The sequence below is a fragment of the Danaus plexippus genome, unplaced genomic scaffold (assembly GCF_018135715.1).
Source record: "Danaus plexippus unplaced genomic scaffold, MEX_DaPlex mxdp_51, whole genome shotgun sequence".
Taxonomy (NCBI): Eukaryota; Metazoa; Arthropoda; class Insecta; order Lepidoptera; family Nymphalidae; genus Danaus; species Danaus plexippus.
The window spans coordinates 13,539-20,307 of NW_026869871.1; positions in this window are offsets into that span (position 1 = coordinate 13,539).

Here is a 6,769-nt window from a genome sequence, read left to right on the forward strand (position 1 = left end):
GTTGATGTATGCGAGTGGTGGTAAATCCAGAATTTTTGACTTTGGTGTGAGTGTTTAGGAATGACTCCAGTAGCGGAAAGCACGATAGGGCCAATATGGATTAATTAGTTTTATTTCCATGGGACACACCTACATGGATTCTCTTTTTCTTAGCACCGACACCCCTGGATGCTTTTAACACTGGACAAACCAGTTAGAACTCTTATTTCCATGGGACACACCAGCTTGGTATTAACAAATTTTTGCCAAGTATTAGTATTTCATAATTTTTACTCTTGCATGGTATGCGACTCAACATATTCAATTATGTTTTAACATCATTATTATGATTACACATTGAATTTTCACTTTATATAGCGTAAATATATATCACTTACTCTCCATATTGTAAGTGATTTACTTTGGATTTAACCTTTGATGAAAGAAAAATATCAATTACATTAGATAGCTGAAACATTTTCTTTCTTAGTCAAATATCATCATCATTATTCACTATACAGAATAATGACATTTGTATTTAATTATTTGTATTAAATATTTTGTATTTTTATTAAATATTTTATATTAAATTCTATATTAATTTAAGATATACATATATTTTTATAACGATAATTCAAATATTCTTTTAATTCATGACTTTACATAATCAAGTACTTTTTTTTTTACTTGTAGGTAGCATGTTATTGTAGTACATGTAGTCCATGTAAAGTTTCAATTTTTAGATTCATTTTGTATGTGGGTTTCAGTGCAAGCAGTAAGTTTAAATTCATTTTGTGCGTCGTTTTATGTGAAATCTGGAACAGTACGCGGTAAGTGATTTTGTGTATATACATACTAGTATATATTTTACTGTTCGTTTCATCGTTTTTATGTAATAATTGTATATTGACCGTCAGCTTTTAATATGATTTAATAAAATTATAAATAATTTTCGAAAATAATTACATTTGATGATTAAAATTCTTCATCATATCTACCTACACCATTTTTTTTTTTTTGATGACGCAGGGAAACTCTTTTTACGAGCCGTCTCACCGGCCTTGGTGGGGCCGGAGAGGATGTGTGAGACTCGACCTGGGCAGGTCCCTACTCACTAAAACCACTGCGAAAGCCATCGGCCGCTATGTTGGTGCACCCCGGATCTGTCAGCGACAGGGCACACCAGCGACTGGCCGGTCCTGGCAAAGACCGGACTTACTCCCTCGGAGAAAGGGGGCGATCCCGGCAATTAGGACCGCCCCGACGACGCCGGGCTTTCACAGGAGCCGGGTTACCAGCCCGACCCCAGCCCGGGCGCAGGGGCGCTATTGGAGGAGGCGTTGATATCGCCTCCGGCGCGCCCCGTCCGTCGTCTGCGGAGGGAGGGTGCATCAGCCGCAACCTCCCGTTCCCGCTCAGATGCCTCCTTCGTGGACATGACCGTCTCACAGAAGGAGGACACCGCCATCCAGGACCTGTCACTCTCAAGCATCTTCTCCGCGACACTCGAAAGCGACAAGCCCACTCCGCCGAGCGCCGCCACAAGGTCTTGGCGCTGCGCAGCCCATCTCGGGCACACCTCGAGGGTGTGCTGGGCTGAGTCCACCTCGGCGCCGCACTCATGGCAGCCTCCTCCCGGCTCTCTCCTGGCCACCCGACACAAGTAGTCACCGAAGCAGCCGTGCCCGGTGAAAACCTGCGTCAGACGGAAAGTAAGGGGTTTGCGTTTCCGCCTCATCCAACGCTCTAGGACCAGACGGAGCGCAGCCGTTGTACGTTTACCGTACGGCTGGCCCGCCAGGTCCTCCCCCCACTCCCGCATAAGGCGCGACTCCCCCTGCCGGCGAACCGCCCGGATCTCCTCTGACGAAGGGTTCTCTCCGAGAGCCCTCCTACCCGAGATGTAGAAGAACACCTCGGCGAGAACCGACGCCACAAGATCCCAAGGCGGATCGCCGGCAAGAGTCGTCGCTGCGGCCCAGGAGACCGTACGGTACCCCCTAACCACCCTCACCGCGGGTGCCCTTTGCGCCGAGCGCAGTAGGGCCTTCACCCCGCGGCTCATCGGGCGATCAGCCCAAACGGGAGCACCGTACGTGGCTATACTCCGACAGACCCCAGAGTATAGCCGCCTGCAAGCTGCGCTGGGTCCTCCGAGGTTCGGGAGGAATTTCCCCAGCGCACCTGCCATCCTCATGACCTTCGGCCTCAACTCCCTGAAATAGGGCACGAAGGTCCACCCTCCGTCAAGGGTGAGCCCCAGATATTTCATGGTCGGGCTCACCCTGACCCTCCCTCCTCCTATGAGAAGGGTGGCACCCGGCGGGGGTCCTTTCCGCCCAGTCCCGCGGAAGAGGAGGGCTTCGGTCTTGTCGATTCTGACCCGAAGCCCCAACCTCTCTATGCGGCTGACCACGAGATCAGTACCGACCTCGGCCAGCCACGCCGCCTCCTTGTAGCTTCGTCCCCGGGATAAGACGAGAGTGTCATCTGCATAGCAAATGACACCCATCCCGGGGAGGAGGCGACTCCGCAGGACCCAGTCATACCCGACGTTCCACAGAACAGGTCCCAGTACCGAACCCTGTGGAACGCCGTTGTCGACTGTCCACCACTCTATGGCCCCCTCCGGTTCTCGACTGCCACCCTCCTCTGGGAGAGGTAGCTGCCTAACAGCCTCCTCAGATACAGGGGCACTCCGAAGTATTCGAGTGCCGCCTGTATCGCGCTGTGTGGGAGGCTGTTGAAGGCGTTGGCGATGTCCAGCGACACCGCCAACACTACCTCTCCTCTGCGTTCCGCCTCTTCCGTCACCGCCCTCAGGCGTTTGAGAGCATCGACGGTCGACCGGTGGGCTCGGAACCCGAACTGGGACTCTGAAAGTCCCGGTCCCGAGCCTTCCTCCAGGTGCCGAACGAGACGGGTGGCTATAATCTTCTCAAAAGCCTTCCCCGCCTCGTTCAGCATAACCACCGGTCGCACCGCCGAAGCCGAGTCCAGAGGCCGGCTGCCTTTCGGAAGTAGGCATAGCCGGCCTTCCTTCCAGGCCCTCGGGAACTGCCCGGACCTAAGACAGAGGTCGAACAGCTCCCTGAGGGATCCTCCGAGGTGCACCAGGGAGAGGGCCAGAACCCTCCCGTGCACCCCGTCCGGACCCGGTGCGCTCTTCTTACTCTGGAGGCGAGCCAGAATCGCCTCCATTTCAGACTCCGTGACGGTGGGCGGAACGCGGTCACCCTCTTCCAGCGTCTGCCAAGCCATCCTGGGGGGAGTGAATCCCGCCGGGCGTCGGGGAAGAGTTCCCCGACGATCCCCCTCAGAACAGCCGGCTGGAGCACCTCCATGATGGGGGCCGACTGGGCGCAGATTTTATTCCGCGCCCTCTTGTACGGTCGGCCCCAGGGGTCTCGATCGAGCCCCTCCACCAGCTCCAGCCAGGCTGCCTCCTTGGCTCGGCAGATGGCCTGCTGCAGGATCAACTTCTTCTCCACGTAGACCCTGTACAGCCGGCCATCACGCTCCTCGTCCTGGGGGCGGCGTCGCCTGCTCCGGGTGTATGCCCTCCTGGCCCCGTTGCAGGCGATCCGGAGGTCGGAAATGTGGTCCGACCACCAGTACACCGCACCCCGCGGGGGTCGACGTCCAATGGGGGGCATCGCCGCTCTGCAGACGTTATGGAGAACGTCCCCAAAGCGACTAGCCCCCTCGTCCACCCCCAACTCCGCACTCCCCGGGAGACTCCAGCGGCCGACAACGGCCGCTTCCTCAGCCAGTTCCCGGTTGAGCCTTGACAGGGCCCAACGCGGGAACCGACTTCTCTCCCGGGACGACGAGGAACTCGACGCTGGACTCCGGCGACGGCAGGAGTGGCAGACACTTCGAACCGTATGTAGCGGTGGTCCGAAAGCGTCTCCACTCCTACCTCAACCCTCCATCCCTCCACTCTGCGTGCGATGGTCGGAGTGGCGAAAGAGACGTCCACCACTGAACCTCCCGACCGTCGCACGCACGTCTGGACTGTCCCCGTGTTGAGTAGGGACAGCCCGGCAGTTAACGCCCATTCCTCCAGCTCCCTCCCTCTGGGTGTTGTGAGAGGGCTTCCCCAAGCCGTGGACTTGGCGTTGAGGTCCCCCATCACAACGACCTGGAGAGGCGCTAACTGCCCTACTACCGGTCCGAGAGTGTCGAGAAAACTCTCGAAGGCCGGCAGGTCGCGGTTCGGGGAGAAATATACCCCGACTATGGCAATCTCCCCCCGAACCGCTGCCACATACCCGTGGCCCCTCGCCTTGACTGCGAGGGGGGGCACGGCGCCCGCCCGCGTGACGATCGCCACGGAGCCGCCCGTGTCTCCCGCCCAATGAGGTAGGGCAGGGACATAGTACGGCTCCGCTATGACCGCCACGTCAACGGCCCACTCCACCATGGACTGCAGGAAGAGGTCCTGAGCCCCGGCGCAGTGGTTACCGTTGGCCTGCAGGAAACTGAGATGTCCGGCCATTATTCGGACATCTCAGCTCCCGACGCCCGCCTCGAAACCCCCGCCCTTTGTGGCTGGACCGGGAGTTTCCCACGGGTGGATGGGGGGCGGCACGAATGACCCCCCATCACATGGTCCGCCGGCTTGCTCGCGTCAGCGCACACAGCGCAGCGCGGTGACGCGGAGCACTGGGCGGACTTGTGGCCCTCCTTGCCGCAGCGGTAGCACAAACCGCTGCGGTCTTTTGGACTAGGGCACGCGGCCGCGACGTGCCCCGTTCCCAAGCACTTAAAACAGTGCTTGGGTCGTGCCTCCATATGCGAGAGCCGCACTTGGCTCCACCCGACTGACAGGCTGCCCAGCTGCAGCAACTTTTTCGCCGCTGCAGCCGGCACCTCCACCAGGGCAGAGCCTGGATCTACCTACACCATGCACCATTATTTACTTATTTCTTTCAACTTTCTTTGTCCGTATTATCACCACTACTAACATGTTGTATTAGAAACTTTTCATTTTGTCCCCCGCTATAACATTATAATATCTTATCCGCCTTTATTCAAGGATGTCACCCTATAATGATCGTTATCATATATTTTGCAACTTTATAAAATCTGGCATATCTGTTGACAAGTTTTCCACTCGTTAATCCTTTTTTTTATTATTATTATTATGCTACGCTGAATTTGTACTAAATCGCCTAAAAGAATTTTGTATAATTAAGTCTTTTCTATCGTACCCCTCTTTACTTTTTAAAGAAACGTTAATATTATTTTTTTGAGCTTGAGAACGCAACTCGGATATTTGAGTTTTGTTTTTTGTTTTACAGTATAAAATGCAGTTCAAATCGAGGCTTATATCCATATAGTAATTCTAAAGGACATTTCTGGGTACTGCTGTTTATGCTGTAATGGATGCCTCTTTTCCACTTATGGAATAAATTGTTCCCAGTCTATCTCATTTTCACCAGTATACGCTGTTAATGATTGAAGAATGGTGCGATTACTACGTTCGACTTGCCCTTTTGCTCTTAGACAGGGAACTGCATTTAATATATGCCGAATTTGTTTAAGGGTGCAATAGTTTGAAAACTCTTGGTTGGTAAAAGCCTTCCCACGGTCTGTTGTTATTCGAGTAGGCAGTCCGAAAACGAGCGTAAGAAAATTCATTGTATGTATTACGTGAATTGTAAAAGTATTAGGAACAGGTTGCAGTCAAACAAATTTACTGAAAGCGTCTATTACTACCAATAAGTAACAATTTTGGTTTAACGAATTTACACAAGGGACCAAATTATTGAGATGCCACGGAATATTCCGTTTTTCAATGGGATTTAAAAAGCCTCGTTTCCCAAATGGTTTTTTTTTTTGGCAAATTGACATGGAATGCATACCTTCACATATTTAGTAACAAATCATTTTAGTTTTTCGAACTAATATTGTCTCTGAACAATCTCAATAACCCTGGTTGCATTCATGTGACCATTATCATGAACATTTTTGCGATTTTATTCTCGTCTACTTTTCTATGCAGAATACCGTCTTTTAATAGATACAACTCCTTATATTCATAATTATTTATGTTATTATAATGACTTGTAATTCAAGATCATCATTTTGCACTGCTATAATCCAATTTTCTGTTGTAATATGTTGTAAAGGTAGAGCATTGCGATTCAGCGCGTCTACGTGTTGAATTTGTATTTCTGGTCTATATTGCACTTCAAAATTGTAACTTTGTAGTTCTAGCCATCATCGTCCTATCCTCGGTAACTACTGAGAGCCTGACAATCGGTAAATATTTTAAAAGGTCGACCCAAGAGATATACACGAAATTTTCTAATACTAAACACAACTGCCATTGCTTTAAGTTCATACGAGTGATATTTTTGTTCTATGGATGTGGTTTGTTTACTGAAATATGCTATAGGTTTTAATTCACCTTTCAACTGTTTTTAAAATAAAATACCACCAACTCCATGACTTGATGCATATATGTTTAACTGTGTTTCAAGTTCGGAATTATATACAGCCAGTACTGGTTCAGATTTTAAAGCTCGTTTATACCAATAAACGAATTTTGTTCTTTTTCCCCCCATTTCCACAATTGGTATTTCGTAGTAAAATACATAGCGGACGAATTCTATTCTCGAAAGATTTAATGAATTTACGGAAGTAACCAGCTTACACCCAATAAATCTTCTTAAATCGTGAATATTATTTGGTTCTCTAAATTCATTTAGTACTTTTAATTTATTTGGCTATGGTCGGATCTCTCCACACGATATGATGTGACCTAAGTAATCGATACTTG